General features: G+C 41.3%; 2 long non-coding RNA genes and 1 other non-coding gene across 3 annotated transcripts; 2 read left to right on the top strand and 1 right to left on the bottom strand.

The window, feature by feature from the left end:
- The first annotated feature begins 513 nt into the window (after positions 1 to 513).
- On the top strand, positions 514 to 4,918 carry LOC123618970 (uncharacterized). Its single transcript, XR_012500942.1, has 3 exons — positions 514 to 1,047; positions 1,325 to 1,461; positions 2,316 to 4,918. It is a non-coding gene; the product is annotated as an uncharacterized LOC123618970 (long non-coding RNA).
- On the top strand, positions 1,727 to 1,848 carry LOC123618981 (small nucleolar RNA SNORA26). The gene has a single exon (XR_006727477.1). It is a non-coding gene; the product is annotated as a small nucleolar RNA SNORA26 (small nucleolar RNA).
- Positions 4,919 to 5,134: 216 nt separating the features above from the next.
- On the bottom strand, positions 5,135 to 16,010 carry LOC141574191 (uncharacterized). The gene is made up of 2 exons (XR_012500935.1): positions 8,894 to 16,010; positions 5,135 to 7,149 (listed from the first exon to the last, which is right to left on the bottom strand). It is a non-coding gene; the product is annotated as an uncharacterized LOC141574191 (long non-coding RNA).
- Between the last annotated feature and the right edge of the window lie 4,635 nt (positions 16,011 to 20,645).

Below are 20,645 nucleotides of genomic sequence, written 5' to 3'. Positions count from 1 at the left end.
CTCCAGGCTCTACTACAGGCAGGTCTTTGTGCCTGTAGACCCCCAATCCCCGAGATGCCTACCTCGATCAGCCAATCAAATGTAGGCCATTTGTTTCCCTTTCCACTCCACCCACCTGAGGAGAGCAGTGTACTATAGTGTTTTGAGGGGCTCTGCCTTCAAGCTTTTTGGGTTCGAACCCCAGATCCACCACTTGCTAGCTGCTTTGTGACTTTTGAAAGTTACTCAATATGTCTCACTTATCCCACCTAAAATGCTGGGATGATATTTTGAGGGTTAAATTTGTTAACGGTAAATTCTTTAAACAGTAATACAAGTTCTCATTTTAGCATAGACTCCAATTTTGATCCACTTACTTGTTTGCCAAGTTTGAGTCCACCACCTAGCCAAGGTTTATGGTGACTCCCGCTCCACTTCCGCCGCCTAGCTGATTACAGCCTACTTAGTGAACACTGTGAATGAATGAACACAGCGCATGTGGAGAGGAGGCTGGTCCTTCCAGATTTAGGAGGGATCATGAGGTGAGCTGTTCACGAAGACGTGGTCCTGGCCTCTCTTTAAGCTTACAGTTTAGCAGGACACGTTCTAAACACACACTAAACTGATATAGTTGTAGGAAGGGAAATCTCTGGGTCCTGGCCCATCCCTGGGGTAACCGCTAGAGCCTCCCAAGGGGAGTTCGGAGGAAGACACCGGATCCCCGAGGGCCAAGGCCTGGGGAGGAGCCAAAACTTCTAGAGCTTCCGGGAAGGATGTTCCGCATAGGCTTGGCTCGTCCTCCCGGCAGGGAAAACCAGAAGGACCCGGGCGGGCAGAGACTGCGGGCACCAATGGCTGGGCCCGCACCGCCCTCCTCCGGAAACTCCCTGGGGATTGGCTGTCCGCACCCCCACCCCCCGCCCCTGCCGTCCACTCCTTGCTCCCCGCTCCTGTCCGGAGGCTTCCTGGGGATTGGCTGCCCACCCCGCGGCCCTCCTCCCGCCCCGCCCCGCCTGCAGTGTCTGCGCTGCACGCCAGTCACCGGCCTCAGTTTCGCAGACTTGAGCGGTAAGCGAGGGCGGGTGTGGCGGGTTGGGCACTCGCCTGGCATACAGGCCTGGATGGGGCTGGGCACGCCCCGTGTCCCCTCAAGCTTTGCCCGCCCGGAGCTCCGCTGCTCCCGGCGGCCAGAACGCAGGGGTAGAGCAGCCCTCGGCGGCCCGGGTGGGGCGGGCGATTGTGCTCGTCCCGGGGCCGCGTGAGGCACACACGCCGGGCGGGTCGCTTGGAGGTTTCCCGGAGAGCAGGACCAGCGCGGTAACAAGTTTGTGCTTTGCTTCCCCAGGGCAAAGCCGCCGCTACTTTGTAGCGGGTTCGGGGCCCGACCCCGGCTGCGGCAGTAAGAGCGGGTCTCGGACCCACTCTGGGCCTGGGAGTTTGTCTCCGACGTCTGCGGTGCAGCGGCCTGAGTTTTAAGCGCAGGTATGTCCGTCCTTGAGTGACGTGAAATGACTCGGTCCCGAGCACGTGGCCAATGGCCACCAGAGCGTTTCCAGGCACGTGCTTGGAGCAAAGGCTGGAATCCGGCTCTCCTTTAACAAAGGAAACGGATGTTCACAAGCAGAACAGCTGCTTCTAGTGGGTTTTCGGACTCGTTAAAAGAACTGCTGAGGTTCACGTATATTTACGGGAGGGGAGTTCAGGAAATCGTCGCGAACCCTGTGAAAAACCCACATCGCCCTTTCCTGTGCCCTTTTAAGGCTGATGCAGTGCCTTAAGAGGCTAACACAGAAGGGTAAAGTAAGTCTCCATAAAACCCAGAGAAGAGATTGTAGAACTCCTCTTTGGATCCTGTCTGGAGTCACAGCTGAACCAAAAGAAAATTTCATCTTAAGCACCTTTGTGCTTTGTGGTATTTTTATACAGTTAAAAGCAAACAGAGTGTCACGTTTAAACTTTACCTTTGATGATACCTTCAGGCCTGCTTTTTATTATTTTTTAAATGTTTTTCTTTGTTTTTAAATGGAGATACTGGGGATTGAACCCAGGACCTCATGCGTGCTAAGCATGAGCTCTACCACTGAGCTATAGCTCCCACTCCTCTAGGCTGGCTTTTTAGACTCTGAGGATACCATCTAGGGTTTTCAAATGGATAAGGGAATTTGAATACTTTTGTCGTCTTTGAAGGTGGAAAAAAAGCTAGCTGATGGGACATGTATACAAACGGCTTCTTCTGGACATCCTTTGAGACAAACTGAAAAGAATGTACCTCAAAGTGTTTTTTTTCTTCCTATTTGTTCAAAAAGGTAATTTAAGCCTTTGCTTTCCTTATATAGGTTGAAAACTACAGATACAAGCCATTGAAGCTGGAATGCACTGATGCTGGTATTTTAACTGACTTACACCAATTATCACTCTGCAGTTCTTATACGCAAGTGCCTCTAATGAAGTCAGCTAGCCTCACATACATAATATGGAGCAGCCACGTGTCTGCACTGGCACATGTGTTAGCGCAGTGGGGTAATGCTGCTGGTGAGAAGGCAGTGTAGCATGTGCTTTATTTTCATCTTTTCAGTTAGATTCTCACGACTCCATGAAGTTGATACACAGCTGACCCTTAAGGAACATGGGTTTGAACTTTGTCGGTCCACTTATACACGGATATTTTTCTATAGTAAATACTGCAGTACTATACTGTCCATGGTTGGTTGAGTATGTGGATAAGGAGGGCCCACTGTAAATTATATCCAGATTAACCCCTGCCTTGTTGAAGGATCAACTGTCTATGTGGGTGAAAAACATTTCAGGCAGAGGGGGAGCAAGTGCAAAGGCCCTGGGGAGGGAAGTGTTTAAAGGTGTTGGGGGAAAGTAAAGTGAAGCTGCAGAGCAATAGCCTTAAGGGAGGATCTTGTGACAGTCTGTGTGCAGGGCTAAGGTGGATATTTTAGACCACTCTAAAATGGCAACTTGCTCTGGCCTCTATCATGCTATAACTTACCTGGTGTGCACCCTTTCACCTATACGCCTTCCCAGTCTTATCCAACTTTTCTGTGACTGTCTTTCTCCCCTCTCAAGTGCTCATGTTCTGGATTTCTGTAGCACTCTGTAATGGCCTTCGCATACTTGGGAGAACATTTGTAGTTGCTTGTGTACTTGCCTGACTGCCCCCTCCTCTGGACTCTTACAGCTGAAGTCCACATATTCTTGGGGTCTAACCAAGACCTGGCATAGGTTCTCAAATGTTTAACTTGAACACTAAACCCATGGTGACTATAGTACAAGGAGCAGTATCATTTATAATCAGGATTAATATCATTAATTGTATTGAGTTGAATTATAAATGGCATTCAAGTGGGTGGCTTACAGCCACCTGTTCTTAGCAGGAGCACAGTAAGAGCCTAGATTCAGCTCCCTACCCTTCCATGTGATCTTAGACCAGTTACTTAGCTTCAGTTTGTCTGTAAGCTGGTAATCATAGTTACTGAAGTTAGTTCATACACAGTACATCTAACTACCTGGTAAGTAGTTAGGACTTGGTAGTGCTAAAAGATCATTTTTATAATACTGTATGGAGCAAAATGACAATACGGATATTTAGTATTTATATAAGACTAAAATACTGGCTTTAATGTTCATTCAGTAAATAACAGAGCATCCATTATGGGCCAAGTACTATTGTAGGTATCGTGAAAACATCAGTGAACAAAGCAGAAAAAAGTTAATGTGTGTGATCGCAATTGATCCATTGATGGAGGCTTCCAGTGGATCCATTGATGGAGGCCTGTGATGCTTCCTTAGCTGAGTGCAGTGAGGAGATGGTATTTGGTAGGACAAAAGGCTTACATGAGGTGACTTCAAATGCTACATATAAAGGGGAAGAAAAATTGAGAGAGAACAGTCCTGAAGCCTTAATAGGCTATAGAAGGTTGTTCTGGCAGAACAAGGAGTGTGCAAGACACCATGTCAACAGTGGTCCAGTGAAAGTGAAAATGGGACCAAGAGAATGACAATCTCTTCTAGCTACCGTCATGATGAAAGATATAAAACAATTGTTAAAGTCTGAAGGCTCTAGCAAAGTTCCCAAAGATAACCACTGGTTTTTCACAAATAGCTCCACTCCACCGAGTCCTGGTGGCAGTTCTTTGCCCCTTGAGGACTTACATGGGATGGATGAACACACGGAGACCCTGGGTCTGCCATGGATCCTCCCTCTCCCACCAGCCAATTTGAACCAGTGCAGCCTTGTTCATACTTTGGTTTTCTGAATAACTTGTTTGGCAATAAGGGTTTTAGCTACAGTTTGAAGTCCACTAGACTAAACAGTAGTTCAGAGTCCAGAGTTTAGAGCTACAGAAATACTAGAACTGCACTGTCCAATATGACAGCTGTTAGTCACACATGGCTGTTTAAATCGAACCTAAAATAAGAGTTCAGCCCCCCAAGTGCATTAACCATACTTCAAGTGCTCACCTATGGCTAGGGGCTACCGTACTAGACAGCAGATATAGGGCATTTCCATTACTGCAAAAAGTTCATTGGCAGTCCTAGAGATTATATGAAGACAGAAGAAAAACCTGTAAAAACCTAGAGAGATGGTGTAGTAGGTTGAATAATGGCCCCCAGAAGGGTCTTGAGATGGGGAGACCATCCTGGATCATCTCCGTGGGCCCTAAATCTAATCACAAGTGTCTTATAAGAGGGAGGCACAAGGAGGTTCCATGCACAAAGGTGGAGGCCATATGAAGGTGCAGCAGATTTGATATTGGCCTTGAAACTGGGGTGATGCTGGCAGCTGCTGGAAGGTGGGAGGAACATGTTGATTCCCAAACCCCCCCCCCCCCAGAGGCTCCTGGGGGAGCATACACTTGGTTTGATCCAGTGGGATTGATTTCTGACTCCTGGCCTGCAGAATTAAGAATAAACTTGTTTAAGCCACCAAGTTTGCATTAATCTGTTCCAGCCGCCTGGGTAACTTGGATGGAAAGCTTAAGTTCACAAATAAGCTGTAGCTGGAGCCTCACCACACCACACTGTTTTCACTAGTGCCTTATTGGTGGATGGGTGAAGGTAGATCTTAACTAGTCAATGTAAATTATTTCACAGGTGGTATCTGCATGTGGCTAAAATATAATACAACAGATTATCAAAACAAGCATAAAAATCTGTATGGTTTATTGGAATGTGAATTATTTATGTGTACTTTAATAAATTTCATTACACAGTTAAAAACAGCATCCAAAGTTCAAGTTGTAAAAAAAAAAATCAGTAACAGAAGCTAAGACAATAGGAAAAAATTACTCTAATTGTAGTTTTTGCCTTGTAGGCCCTGCAGCTTTGATCAGCAGTGTCCCAGAGGTAACAAAGGCTGTCAAAATGAGACAGTTTTTCCATAAACGATCTCATTTAGTTTTGGCTCATGTTTCTTATGAAATGTAAACTTGAATTTCTGGGATGCTTAAAAAAAGGAATAGCATAGTTAACTAGTCTTCTCAGGGTCACTGCCGGAGGGCTCTGACTTAACGTTCTCCAGGTACAGGACTTGTGCTGTATCTCGGTTGCAGCAACACTGATACTGAATGATGCAGCATCATACTAGAGACTGGTAAGGAAGCTGGGGCAGAGACCATGTTTCAGCAAAACTGCCAATTGACCATAACGGACTTGAAGCTATTTGTGGCCTCCCGAATATTCAAAGTGATGCCTTCCCTTTGAATACTTAATAGCATTAGAGCTGGAGCTCAGGATCTGACCACCACACTCAAATTTAAGTACAGCATGGAAAATGTGAAGGTCAAACTCAGTCCTTGTTGCTACTCAGAGTAATGCCTTTTGAAACTCCTTTCAACCTTGGAAACTTATTCTGATGAAATAAGTTAGGCTCAAAATTGAGCCCTATTTGTCTACCTTTCATACCAAATTACAGACCTGAACAGTATATCTAAAAATAAATGTTTAAAATTGGAATTTAGATTACATAAAGAATAGAAGGTTTTATGAGCTTTTGACCAAAATCAGGTCCTGATTGGGGGGGAGGTGTCACTGCCCACCACTCCTTGCAGCCTTTTTCCGGCTGACAGATTTGAATACCTTTTTCCAATATCTGAGTTCAATCTCCCACAAGAGTTTCATTATTACAAGTCTTTTTTGCCTGAAAGTGGCCACTGTATTTTTTGAGATATTTCCATACAGAGTAACAGTGATCTCTAGCTCCCTGTTTAAGGTTTAACTCCCAACCTGCAGTGTAACTTACTGATTATTCAAATAAGTTCATTTTGATGAAATGAGAAGTGCTCCCATGTTTAGTTCCTCCTTCTGAGCTAATAGTTTCCCATTAGCTTCCCAGTTCCTCCTAATGAACTAGCTCCATCCTCTCTACTCTGTCACACTCAACTCTACAGGTTCACTCTGCTTAAATCAGGTACCTACAAAGCCAATGAAAAATGTTTGAAGAAGCTCAGCTCATTTTAGATTCAGCCTGAAGTTTCTTCAAGAACAATGAAACTAGCACTGTGCCCTGAATACACACCCCCGTGGCAGGTTCCTGTGCAGCTCTATTTTAGTTTGGCCTCTACATGATCATCAACCACAATGGCAGGAGAGAGAATCTTGCCCGAAACTCCTCCAGTGCAAGTTTTCTTTCAGAATTAATCTGATTCTTTGTCTAAATTTAGCTTTTCAGTTATTTTTCTTACAGTTAATTGGCTGTTTGAGCAAACCAAATTTCTGACCCTCTGGACATTTTCACGTGTTCTGTGGGTGACTGGAGGGCCTCTTGCATCACAGTGGACATCACCTCTGCCTTTAAACCTTTTGTGCTAGTCAAAAACTCTTGCTCTTGACATTACTTCTTCACCATATGCTACTTTTAACATTTCAAGTGTCTCAGTAACTTTACACAAAGTTTAACATGAGTTCTTTGCTCTAAATAACAGTCACTCATTTTAACGATGAACGAAAAAATTCTACTCACACCTACTCACAAAAGTTAGCTGGCCACCTTGAAAGCACTGCTGTGGCCAGCTGAAGCACATAGCATCCGGGCAACAGTCCTTTTCTGATTTCATAAGACAGTGTGAAAACTTGGTCAAAACAGAAGACTGCAAGTAAGTTTTGGAGAAGTTGACAGTTTCAGCATCATTACCATCTCAGCTTGAATGCCTATTTTCCCACCTACAAAAAGGGAGGAAATAAATCATTTTCTCACTTGTCAAATGAATAGGAAAATGATAATTGAAATATATTAACCATCTACAGTGAGCATTTACCCCTCAAAAAGAACCCAAGATAAAATACATCCTAATAACATAGAAGCTGCCACTTGGCTATATATTTAGAATGAGCTAATTTGAAATGATTGTTTTTCTGTTGATGTTGATAGGCCGAATGCAAGATACCAAAATACATAACGAGAATGGATGCTGTTATCCAGTCTGTTTAATACAAAAAAATACATGTGCATGGGTATCTAGGAATCCTCACACAAGTACTGTTACCCATATACATCCTGCAAATGCTACCTAGTGTATTCAGTTTAAAACAAAGGCACATCTTGTAAGCTCTGGACATGAATTTCATTCAGTTCTGAAAGTTTTCACAAATTATAATTGTACAATGTAGATGCTAGAATTAAAACAAGGTTTTCCAATGATTGGTTGTGATCTTAGATTGTATCTACTGATGAGCATTGCTTTTTGTTTTTATTGTAGTGAAATATGCATAACAAAAGTAAACCTTTCAAATATTTTAAGTGTACAGTTCAGTAGCATTAATTACATTCACAATGTTGTGCAACCATATTTCCAGAACTTCCCCATCATCCCAAGTAAATTTTGTACCTATTATACAGTAACTCCCCATTCTGTTCTCTCCCCAGTCCGTGGTAATATTCTACTTTCTGTCTCTGAATTTAACTACACCAAGTATCTCATCTAAGTGGAATCATACAGTTTTTGCCCTTGTATCTGGCTTATTTCACTTACGTTTTCAAGGTTAACCCACATTGTAGCGGGTATTATTTATTCCTTTTTAAAGTTGAATAATACCACATTTTGTTTATCCATTCATCTCCAGACGGACATTTGAGTTTTTTTCACCTTTTGGCTATTGTAAATAATGTTACTATGAACATGAATGTACAAGCAACTGTTCTGAGTCTCTGCTTTCAATTATTTTGGGTTTACATCAAGAAGCAGAATTGCTGGATCATATGGTTACTATATGCAATTTTTAAAGGAGCCGTCAAACTTTTCCACAGCAGCTACACCATTTTACATTCCCACCAGCCATGCACAAGGGCTCCAATTTCTCCACATCTTTACCAACATTTGTTATTCTCTATCAGCTTTACAATGGTACGTGAAGATTCAAATATCTACAGGGCTAAGTATTTTCTTCCCAATCCCTGATGCCTTTTTACCCCCTTGGCACTGCTTTTGCTTCAGTGAAAACATGGACTCAGGCTCAAGAGCTAATAGTATTAAGTATAAAGTACTTTAAGATAATTTTGTGTTGTTTGCCAAGTGTAAGAATTCAACATGCTCCTTTACAGGAGGAATCTGCATTACCTTCTTAGGAGGCGAACAGGGCTGCTTTAAGTTTCTGCATTAGAAACGAACTCCAAAAGGTAGATGTAACCTTACCCTCACTTGAACTATCTGTACATCAGCTGAATAAACACGAGCTAGAAACAGGCTGGAAGAAGAACCAGCCATTTAAGCAAGGCGGTTAATCCCATAAGGGTCAGCACCTGGCAGGGCCTAATCACGTCGCGCCTTACTACCAGGGTTCCTTCTGCCAAACAGCAGCAGAGCGGCTCTGACGGCGAAACTCCGCTCCTGCGGAAAAGGCAGGGGAACGCGAGGAAAAGCCCGAACCTGGGTGGCTAGGAGACCCCGGCGCCGGGGCCGCGCCTCACCTCTGTCTTGGGCACGGCTGGTCCGGGATTCGGGACGGGAAGCTCCTTGCCTGCGGCTCGTCAAACTCCTGGCCTCGCCCACCGCCTCTCGACGCCCCTCAGCTCAAGGTGGGGAGCAGGCGAAAGCCACCAGGAGAGCAAAGCACCGGAGGCGGGGAAACACCATCCAGCAGCCGGACCAAGGGCCCAAAATTCAGGAAGACAAACACCCTCGCGAGAGTTCTGACTGCCCTATAAGCCGCGAGAACCCTCGGAGGCGCTGTCTGCCAATCACTGGATAGAGGCGGCCTTGGGCGTACCCAATTGGTTAAGCACTGGAAAGCTCGCGTCCCATTGGCCCCAGCTCCACCCCTTCGTCATGAATCCCCGCCCCCTTAGGGGGCTCCTCTCAGCTGAGAAGGTGGGAAGTAGGGGAGGGAAGGCATATTCTACTCTCAGTTCCGTGCGCCCGAGATGAGGTTTCCGGAGTAGAATCCTAACTCTTCTCCTGTGGCATTTTAGTACCATTTAACGCTCAGATTCTAACATGTTCTGTCTCATTCCTAATCTCGGCCTTCTATCCTGTGTTCTCAAACTGACCCAGTCCTAGACAGGGAGCTGATTTTTACCTGTGCTTGAGAGAAAGCAGGCTACCATGGACCTTAACAAGTTAAAGATATTTCTCTAAGAGCTTTCTCATCTCAACATCTACGTCTTGCTCTGCATAATATGCAATGAGAATTGCTTTATTTCATTAAAACAGTCACTAGCCCCCTTGCCCCGTAACTCATGAAATCATCTAAATAATCGTCAATGAAGTAGGTATGTTAAAAATATTTTTCAAGTGAAGAAACCAGAAACAGGGAAATTTAGTGACCTGAAATGTATTCTGTCTTTTTGTCCCTTTCTTCCTTACTTTAATTCGGGACTTCTTAACTGCTGGATTACTTCTACAAACAGCCGCTTAACTCCTCTCCTTGCCATTCTCTACAAAGCCATGAATTAATCTTCCTAATACAAATCTGATCATGTCTCAAATCCTCAAATCTCTGAAGTGGCAAATCCTTCTGTGGCTCCTTATTGCCACTCTGGCAGAGAGTGCTACTTATTGACATATACCTGTAAACACACAAATCATGCTGGGTACATACCTAGAAATGGAATTGTTGGATCATAATTTGTGCCATGTTCAAATTTAGTAGATGTTTTAAAGCAGTTTTAAAAGCAGTTTTCCAAAGTGTTTACACAAATTTACACTCCGATCAGCAATCCATGAGCGTTCCAGTCGTTCCACATTCTCATCATCAATGGATATTTTCTATCTTTTTTCATTTTGGCCATTATGGTGGGTAATAATTGTGTCTCTTGTAATTTTAATTTGCATCTCCCTGATTAGTGAAGTTAAGCACCTTTTCATTTTTGTTGGTTACTTAGAAATAACTTTATGAAGTTTCTGTTACATTTTTTGCCAATTTTTCTGAGTTGAACGTTTTTATTTGATTTTTCCTAACATTTGATTATAAAAATTCAAATATTTAGCAAAGTTTAACAAATTTTACAGTAACCACATGTAAACTTACCACACAGATTCCACCATTAACATTTTATAAAACCTGCTTTATTATATTTCTATGCTTCACTTTATCCATCTTAATGTTGCTGCATTTCAAAGTTAATTGGAGATAGCAATACGTGTCCTCTAAAGACTTCAGCATATATATAATTAATTAGAATTCAATATTTAAGGTTTCTTTTGATGTAGCACTTACATGAAATGAAATGTACAACTCTTCAGTGTACATTTGCTGAGTTTTGAGCAAAGGAATTTTGAGTTCAATGCTGCCTTTCATTCAGTCTCCATTTCCACTTTCCTGGGGGCAACCACTGTTCTGATTTTTTTCCCCTCCACTGTAAATTAGCTTTACCTGTTTCAGAATTTCATATAACTGGATTCATACAGTATGTGCTGTTTTGCATAAGATTTTTTTCACTCAGCATACTGTATTTCAGATTCATTCCTGTTGTTGCGTGTGTCAGTAATTCATTTCTTTTCGTTGCTGAGTAGTATTCCATTGGATAAATATACCAGTTTATCCATTATAAGAGGACTTTTTAAAACATGCATCCTTTGTCAAGTGTATGTGTTGCAAATATCTCCTCCAATTCTGAGTTCCTTTTCATTCTTTTAATGATGTCCTTTGAGGGGAAAAGTTCTTAATTTTCATACTCCAATGTATCAAATGTTTATGATGATAGGTTTTATTTAAGAAATCTCTCCCTTCAGGTTATAAAGATTCCTTTTCTGTTTTCCTCTAAATGCTTTACTATTCTAGTTCACTCACTTAGAACTGCAATCCATTTTGAATTGATTATTGTGAATGATGGGATATAAAGGTGGGTCCAGATACCTTTTTTTTCTATGTGGATATCCAGTGAATCCAACATGTTTATTTAAAAGACCACTTCCCCTACTTGAAGTTTTCATATATCAGGTGACCGTACATGTGTTGACCTACTTCCCACTCTATTCTATTTGATAGGTTGGTTTTATCTGTCAGTTGTGTCTGTCTTTGCACCAATACCACATGGTCTTCATTACTATAGCTTTATAATTACCCTTGATAGTGTCTCAGTGAACTGAATTTTTAATTTATCTTAAATATAAATAGCCACGTGGCTAGTGCCTACTGTATTGGACAGTGCAGATTAGAACATCCTCATGGGAAGTTCTGTTGATAGAACTGCCCTGGAAGACATCTGGAGGCCAATACCAGATACTTCATTTCATAATCACAAGCCACCTGAGCTTACTGCTGGACTGCTCTTCAAAAATATCTGTGAAATCTTTTTTAAAGAAATTCAGAAGACATCTTCTTAAAAATAGGTAAGACATCCAGCTCTTTTGACCTTGCACTTTTAACAATGAAAACATTATTTCAGGTGTAGGAGAGCCTCAAACTTTGGGAGACATTTCCTGTGATCAGACACCATGAAATACGTATCTCCAACTCACAGGGAAAGATTCCTGCTGTAATACCTGCTGTAATATTATCAGCTCTTGTCCAAGGTACTTACCAACTCTCTCTTAGAGGGCTCTCCTGGGCCATGACTAGTTGTGTTGGGAGAATTTGCCCTCCGACCTGCAATCAGAGGTCAGATCTGGCTACTGTGTGTAAGGGATTCCTCAAACCATATTGTCTTGTTGACATTTTCCAAGTCAAAAGACACTGAAGTCTTCTGACTTGTAAAATGATACGTACGTATTATGTCCTTCATGTGTTCCTTTTTAAATCAGGTGTATTTATTTCTCCCCACAACACTGGCATTTGATAATTGTTTCTTTTCCAGTGTCTTGTGTTTCCTAGTCACTGTGATGGTTATTTTATCATCAGTTTCAAGACTCGAATATAGCACAGGGTTTTAGTCATGATCTAAATTTCCATTGCCACAATAAATATCTATTGAGCACTTACTCTGGGAGATGCCCTGTGCTAGGCCCTGGAGAGCAACTCTGACAAATAGTGACTAATAGTTACCATTGAGCATCTACTATTCTCCAAGCATTTGCATTTGTTATCTTTAATGATCATAACACTGCAAGGTAAGTACTGTTACCTCACTTTTCAGATGATGAAACTAAGGTTTAGGGTAGGGGGTGGTTAGGTTCCTATAGTAATAAGTGCTGAGCTGAGATTGAAGCTATGAATCCCACCACCACCACCTCCACAAGACTATCAGACTTAAAAGGGGCTTTGTTTCCTCTTGAGGAGCATATGGTCTTGTAGAGGAGATGAGCACACAATAACCACAACATCCAGCAGAACAAACATTACAAAAGGGAGAGGGAAGAAAGCACAAACAAATGAAGGTTGGCACTGAATCCTACTGGCAAGTCTGAAGGATGTTATGGCTGAAGCCAATGTGGGAAATGAGCCAGGTGGCCATAGCAACTTGGTCTTGTAAATGTCTCCTGAAATGCTTTCTCCTCCATGAAGTCCCTCTGGAATGAATGATCTGAGGAGAAGCAACAATCTTCCTTCTCCCTCTCCTCAGTCCTCAGCCAGGCTTTTCTCTGACCCTACTTCTGAATAGGTGCCATTGTTAACATGTGGCCAGTATCCTCTTTAAATGGACAACTCTCCAGTGACCACCTCAGAACCAGAATCTGTCTGTGCTGGGCTGCTTTGAGACACCCTCCAGAGCAAACATCCAAGTTAATGTGGAAGACTTGCAAAGACTTGGCCCTTTAAGAAGACCCTGTGAATGTGATGGCTGGATCTCTAGCTGCTATCTTGGACCATAAGGATTAATATCATACCCTATGTATTATGGGTTGCATTGTGTCTCCCCTAAATTCATATGTCAAAGTCCTAACACCCCAGTACCTTAGAACAAGACCTTATTAGAAATGTGATATTACAGGGTCATTGCAGATGTAATTAGATAAGAAGAGGTCATATGGAAGAAAAAGGAGCCCCTAATCCAAAATGACTGGTGTCCTTATAAAAAGGGGAAATTTGGACACAGACACACACTGAGTGATAACCCTATATGAACATGAAGATGAAGGAAGAGATGCTTCTACAAGCCAATGAATGCCCAAGGTGGCCAGAGAACTACTAGGGGAGAAAGCCTGGAATAGATGCATCCTTCCAGCCACCAGAAAGAACCAACCCTGTCAGCTCCTTCATAGCAGACTTCTAGCCCCAGAACTGTGAAACAATACATCTCTGATAGTTAAGCCCTCCAGTTTGCAGTACTGTGTTACAGCAGCCCTGGGAAACAGATACACTAAGGATGGCAGAGAAATGAGGTGGAAGGAATCTGAGCCCCAAGAACTGTATGGAACTCAATGTCAACATCTGCCTTGGTCCTGATAACCACCTGCCTTGTTTAAGGCACTGTGATACTGTGGTGTATAAGAAATACATTTTGGGTCTTTGTCCCTCTGGCACAGAGCTCCTAAAGTCCTTGGAATTTCTTAAGTGTGAAAGTGGTATGTTAATGAGGTGGTTTTTTTTGAAAACACCTAGGGATGGGGTTGCCTAAGGATCCAAACATATGATTAGAGGGTTGGAACTTTTAGTCCCCTCCACACCCCAAGGAAGGAGAGGGTCTGGAGGTTGACTCAGTCACTAATGGCCTCTGATTTAATCAATTGTGCCCGAGTCATAAAGTCTCCATTAAAAACCCAAAAGAGGGTTCAGAGAGCTTCTGGGTTGGTGAATGCATGGAGATTCGGGGAGAATGGTGACCTCCAAGAGGGCATGAGAGCTCTGCCCCACTTCTGAATACATTGCCCTCTGCATCTCTTCTACCTGGCTGTTCCTCAGTTATATCCTTTTATAATAAACCAGTAATCTAGTAAGTGAAATGTTTCTCTGAGGTCTGTGAGCCACTCTAATTAAACAAACCCAAGGCTAGGGGCATGGGAACATCTGATCTAAGCCAGCTGGTCAAAAGCACAGGTAACAACCTAGACCTGTGATTGGCATTAGAAGTGGAGGACAGTCTTGTGGGACCGAGCCCTTAACCTGCGGGTTCTGATTCTATCTCCAGGTAGCTAGGGTCAGAACAGAGTTAAATTATGGGACAGCCATCTGATGTCTGAGAATTGCTTGAATGTGTATGGGAAACCCTCACACATCTTAACGGGTGATCAGAACCTTAGGCTCTGTAACTGCGCCTCTGTTACTTGTGTTCAGACCAATCCTGACGCTAAGGAAAACACCCAAACTCCTCATGATGAACTACTAGGCCCGTGAAGATTGGGCCCCTGACTTCTTTCCTGCCTTCACCTTGGGGACCCCACATGTTCAGTCACATGGCGACACTACTTTACTCCTGAAGCCCTCTCTTGACCTCCTTCCCCTGTGCTTGCTTCTTCCTCTGCTGGTAACATCTTTCTTATCCCGGTCTCTCTGCCTGCATTCTTTCTCGTGCTTCGTGGCCTGGTCACCTCTAAACTCAGGTTTTTCATTCTCCAGAATTCCTTCCCTGACGTCACCAGGATTGGTTTCTGACCCTGTGCTCCCAGTGCTTCCTGCCATCACAATGTTATTAATGACACTGTAGATTACAAACAGCTTTTAGAGTTCAGCACCTGGCCCATCGTAAACACTCATTATGTCTTTGTTCAATGATGAAGGATCACTAGGGGTTTTCCTTGGCCAATCTATGGGTAGATGTGTTCTGAATCTCTAAAGTAAAGATTTGCATTTGTTTTGTTTTGAAGAGCAGCCCAACAATAAATTTAAAGATGGCCTGTAACTATGACATGAGGCCTCTGGAATCGGCTCTAAATATCTTCTACAGCAGTGCTATCCAGCTTCCTGTGAAGATGGAAATGTTCTATGACTGTGCTGTTCAATGTGATGGCCTCTATCCACCTGGATATTTCAATTTCAATTCAATTCAATTAAAAATTCCGTTTCTTAGTAGGTTGAATAATCTCCTCCAAACAGATCCACATCCTAATTTCCAGAACCTATTAATTGTACCAGAATCTATTAACTGTACCTTATATGACAAAAGGGACCTTGCAGATGTGATTAAACTAAAGATCTTGAGATGGAAAAATTATCCTGGATTATTTGAGTGGGCCCTAAATGTAATTACAGATGTCCTTTTAAGAAGGAGACAGAGAGAGATTTGACTGCAGAACAGAAGAAGACAGTGTGACAGCTGAGGCAAGAAGCTTCAAAGCAAACTTGGCTTTGAAGATGGAGAAAAGGGCCTTAAGCCAATGAATGCACAGAATGAAGCTCTAGAACCTGGAAGAGGCAAAGAAACAGGCTGTTCCGCAGGGCCTTGAGAAGGAGCATGGCCCTACAGACACCTAGATGCTGGCCCAGTGAAACTGACTTCAACTTCTGACCTCCAGAACTTTAAGACAATGAATGTGTGTTTTAAGCCAAATAATTTGTTACAGTGGCCATAGGAAATTAGTATCCTCAGTAGCACTAGCCACATTTCAAGAGCATATTTCTGGACAGTGCAGTGCTAGAATCCTCTGCTTGGTGAAGAAGCATGTCTCCTGGAAAATACATCTGTCAGAATTTAGAAACTCTAAATATTAATAATATGCCACGTGCATCCAATATGAACTTATGATATAATTATTATGCAGAGGAAAATCAGGCTAAGGAAGCTCACCTTTCTTCCGTGCAAGCAGATCATCAGGACAACAGTAAATCAAGGCCTTTCTTTGACACTGTGATCCATTTCTTTCAGTCAAGCCACTTTATAAATGGCATCGTTTTTTCTCATGAAAATTTACACCGAAGAGAGTTGCTTCACTTCAATCCGTCTTTCTCTTTGGAACACCGGAAACGTCAGCAAATCCGATACGAATGATCCTTCTCTTGTAAAATGTCTCACTTGATAAAAACAATGGCCTAATGTCTCAGTTTTGTTTGCTGTGTACATGTGCGGTCCAGGCAGGAGCACATCAAAGGTGTGAGGGCGAAAGAGACTCACCTCTGATCTTTGCTTCAAAAGGCCACACTCACAGCAGCCTTCACGGCATTGCCTCGCAGATTTCAGTCTTCCGCCTCAACCTGTCTGCACACGTGGGAAGGTTTTATAACAGTTAACAATTGTTAGGAAAGTGAAAGAGCTACCTTCTTCGAAAATGGTGTGGAGAGAAAAACCACCACCAAACGAACTCTATCAAGGCTATTACTAAATCACTCTGTTCTATCCCTTAACGTCAACACTCTAAACCCACGCGTGGGGGGAGAGAAATAGCTCAGTGATAGAGTGAGTGCTTACCATGCATGAGATCTTGAGTTCAATCCCCAGCACTGCCATCTAAATAAATAAATAAATAAACAAACAAACCTAATTACTTCCCTGCCCAACAACAAAAAGAAACCAGTTGGAAAAGATGGCTCATAATTCACCACTGGCAACTTTTTTGTTCAAAATTTTTCTCTAGTTCTAAAATATACATTAACATAAAATTGACCATTTTAACCATTTTTAAGTGGACAATTCAGTGGCATTAAGAAATTCATACTGTTGTGCAACCACCACCACTATCCATTTCCAGAAATTATTCATCATCCCCAAACTGAAATTCTGCACCAGTTAAACAATAACTTCCACCCACCCTTCTCTCAGCCCCTGGTAACCTTTACTCCACTCTATGTCTCTATGAACTCATGTCTTTATGATTATTCTAGGAACATCATATAAGTGAAATCATGCAGTGTCTGACTTACTTCAGGCAGCATGATGTTTTCAGGGTCCATGCATGTTGTAGCATCTATCAGAATTTCATTCCTTTTTAAGGCTGAATATTCCATTGTTTGTATATACCATGTTTTGTTCATCCATTCATATCCATCAATGGGCACTGGGTTGTTTCCATTTTTTGGCTATTGTGACCAATGCTGCTATGAACATTGGTGTAGACAATGGTGTATTTTATTAGTGGGCTATGCAAACCTATTAACCAGAATTTGTGCTGGATGAGAAATAGGTATGTCTTTCTTAAATTAGTGATTATAAAACTTGCCCATAAACTAGAATCACCTGGGGGTGTTTTCAAAAACTCCCAATGCCCATGCTGCACCCCAGACCAATTATATCAGATTATCTGGGAGTGAGACACAGGCATCAGTATTCTTCATAAATCTTACCAGTTGATTCCAATGTGCAGCCCAGTTGGAGAACCTAAACAGTTGACTAGTAAACACTATTTCACCTAAAGTATTTTCCCTTTACAGTATCTAAATCACACTTAGAGTTTCCATACTTCCAATTTCAATTTAGCTGAATTAAATTTATCTTTATATTTTTGAGATCTTCCAGCCAGAACACTTACACATATAATTTAAGTTTGGAAGGGGGTGGAGAGGAATCATAGATCTACCTACCATTATTACAGAAGTGTTTGCTTCTATCAGCAAAAATGAACACATTCAAGAATACAAAAATAAACCTTTATACAATTAAATCTAATAATAAAAGTAGACACATTTTCTTTAATTTCAGCTCTAAAAATTAGCTCCCAGTAATACAATTATTTAATATTTTTTGAAAATTCCATGCTAATGTAATAATATATAAAAAGAAATCACTATTTGCCAGTGATGCAATTGCTAATCTTAGAAAATCCAAAGGAATCAGGTTTAAAATAAAAAATCCTGGAGGTATAAAAAAAGGTTAAATGGTAAGAAAAAGATAAAAGTCAATAGGATCCTTGTATAACCAGTCATGACCAGCTGAAAAATAAGAGATCCAATTTAAAACAGCCACAAATATATATAATACTTAAAACAAAAGATATAGTGTATATTTGTTTAGTTATAAACCATACCAGGCAATGTTCAGAGAACGGCTTGTAGAGCAGGCTGCTTAGTGCTAATCCTGGCTTTTACCCTTAGTAACTATGGGAAATTGGGAAGTTATCTAATCTCTCTGTGTCTTAGTTTATCCATCTGTAAAATGTAGATAATAATAGTGTCGACCTCATAGAGCTGGAAAGACTATATGAGTTAAAAATGTAAAGTGCTTATTTAAACAGTCCCAACTCTATAGCAAGTACCATTTCTGTGCTAGGTTTTAATTTTATTACTGTGAGTTTTTTGAAAAAGAAATTGGAAAGATGGAGAACTATGACATGTTCTTGAATAGAGTGCATTTACAGGCATAAAGAGAGGGGGACAGAAAATAAATATTGAATCATTGAGTGCATAAGAAATGAATTCTGAAACTTGAGACTAAATATCTTTATGGGTCTGTTTTCCCTATTTAATTTATAATTACATAAATGTGTAAAATATAACATTTTGATTTTAATGCAATTTCAATTAAATCTAGAGAGAATTCTAAATATAAAGAAAAAATATTTTTTAATGGAAAAAATAATGGATTCAAATATAAAGGAAGATCTGAAAGAGAAGGGTTATTATCAACTTTTACAGTAAATTATGCAGCAATTACAGAATAGTGCTGGTAAAATAGAATTCTATTTCAGTGAATAAAAATCCAGAAGCAGACACAACCCTAAGTGGAAAAAAGAAACAGAAAATACGGCCGTGCAAGAGTTTTCAAAATCAAAGGGATAAAGGAAACTAATAAATACATTTTGATAACCAGATAGAAATTTGAAAACTAAGTAGTTCATAGACAAGAATTTAAACATAAAAGCTTAAATTAATGAAGAATATCATTAGGGAATGATTTCTGAAACACATCCGCAGAGGAAACATCAATTTCTCTCTGCTTTGAAGACCTCAATAGAAAAAGGTATTTGAAACAAGTTCATACTTACAGCACAGGGAACTATATTCAATATCTTGTAGTAACTTATGGTGAAAAAGAATATGAAAACAAATATATGTATTCATGTATGACTGAAGCATTATGCTGTACACCAGAAGTTACACATCGTAAACTGACTATACTTCAATAAAATATATATATAAAGAAAAAGGTATTTGAATATATATTATAATTTTAAATAGCTGTAAAATGGAAAACAAAAGCACAAGGACAAAATAGAAGTTTAAAATGCAAGTATGACATACAGTTTATCCATCACTTCTCCCCACCTCCACTTCTACCATCCTGGCCAAAGAATCTCTTACTTTGACCTCTGAAATAGCCCCTCCTGGAACTGGTCTCTCTGCCTCCACCCTTGCCTTCCTAAAAATCCATCCTCTGCATGACAAGCTGAGTGATCCTTTCTTAAAGCTCTTATGACCGAGTCAACTTTCACACTTAACACTCTCCCTTGCTTTTCCATGGCTCTTAAATTTAAATCCCCAGACAAATTCACGAGGCCCCACGTGATCACTCACCTCCCTCCAGTCTCTATCCTTGAACTGCCCTGAGTCTTTTTTGAAATTGAAGTATAGTTGATTTACAATGTTGTGTTTCAGGTGTACAGCAAAGTGATTCAGCTATACATATATACTACCTGAGTGTTGTACCAGCTGTTCCCTCTGCCTAGAATGCTCTTTTAAAGTTCAAAGTAATAATAAAAACATTTGTGAAGTGTCTTTCTGTATGTCTGGCACTTTCTAACACTTTAGACTGTAAATTAAATACACACAGGAAATCAGGAGAATACAGCGGGTCATCGCAGATTAAATGGTTTATAGCTTTCTCCCTAAGGGAAATAAAGAGAAAGTTTTCCATCAGTTATTAGACAAGGCTAAATACCTAAAATGTACTCTTTGAGACAAATTTAAAAGATTTCCAGAGGGCCTGTGCACATGCACACTGGATTCTTTCACCTTGCAACAAAACCAAGGTTAGAAATGCCCTTTTGTTATTTGAACATACTCTCTTGTGTATCAAGAAAAGCCTAGAAAGTATTATTGGGAGGAAAACTTTTTCTTTACCAACTTAGGTTGAAGTAGTTGGAAGAGGGGGTGCTGTGAAATAAGACAGATTAATAGGAACAAAGATCATTATACACAAATGCAGGAGCAAGGTACACACACAAATTTATTATACACAAATAAGGACTAAGGCTCTATATGCCAGCTTAATGAGGGGTGGGGGAGGGTGTTAAGGCTGCAGTGGTAAAGTGTGGAGGGTTCTCATAGGAAGTATTTACAAAATTCCTTGGCAGGTCCTGCTGCCAAGTCAGGCTCCACCCTATAGAAAGCTCCCTGAGAGAGGAGTTTATGGCAGCTGAATTCTCAGGAAGACCTGCTTTACTCATCAAAGGGAAGTTTAGAGAAGGCTTTTTTTCCCCTTCTCTTGCAGCTATTGTTTGTCCAGATGTCCTCAGTTTAAAATAGTCTTTATATCA

This window comes from Camelus bactrianus, chromosome 2 (genome assembly GCF_048773025.1).
Source record: "Camelus bactrianus isolate YW-2024 breed Bactrian camel chromosome 2, ASM4877302v1, whole genome shotgun sequence".
Taxonomy (NCBI): domain Eukaryota; kingdom Metazoa; phylum Chordata; class Mammalia; order Artiodactyla; family Camelidae; genus Camelus; species Camelus bactrianus.
The sequence above is the reverse complement of the archived record's forward strand: the minus strand, read 5'-3'. Positions and strand labels throughout refer to the sequence as shown.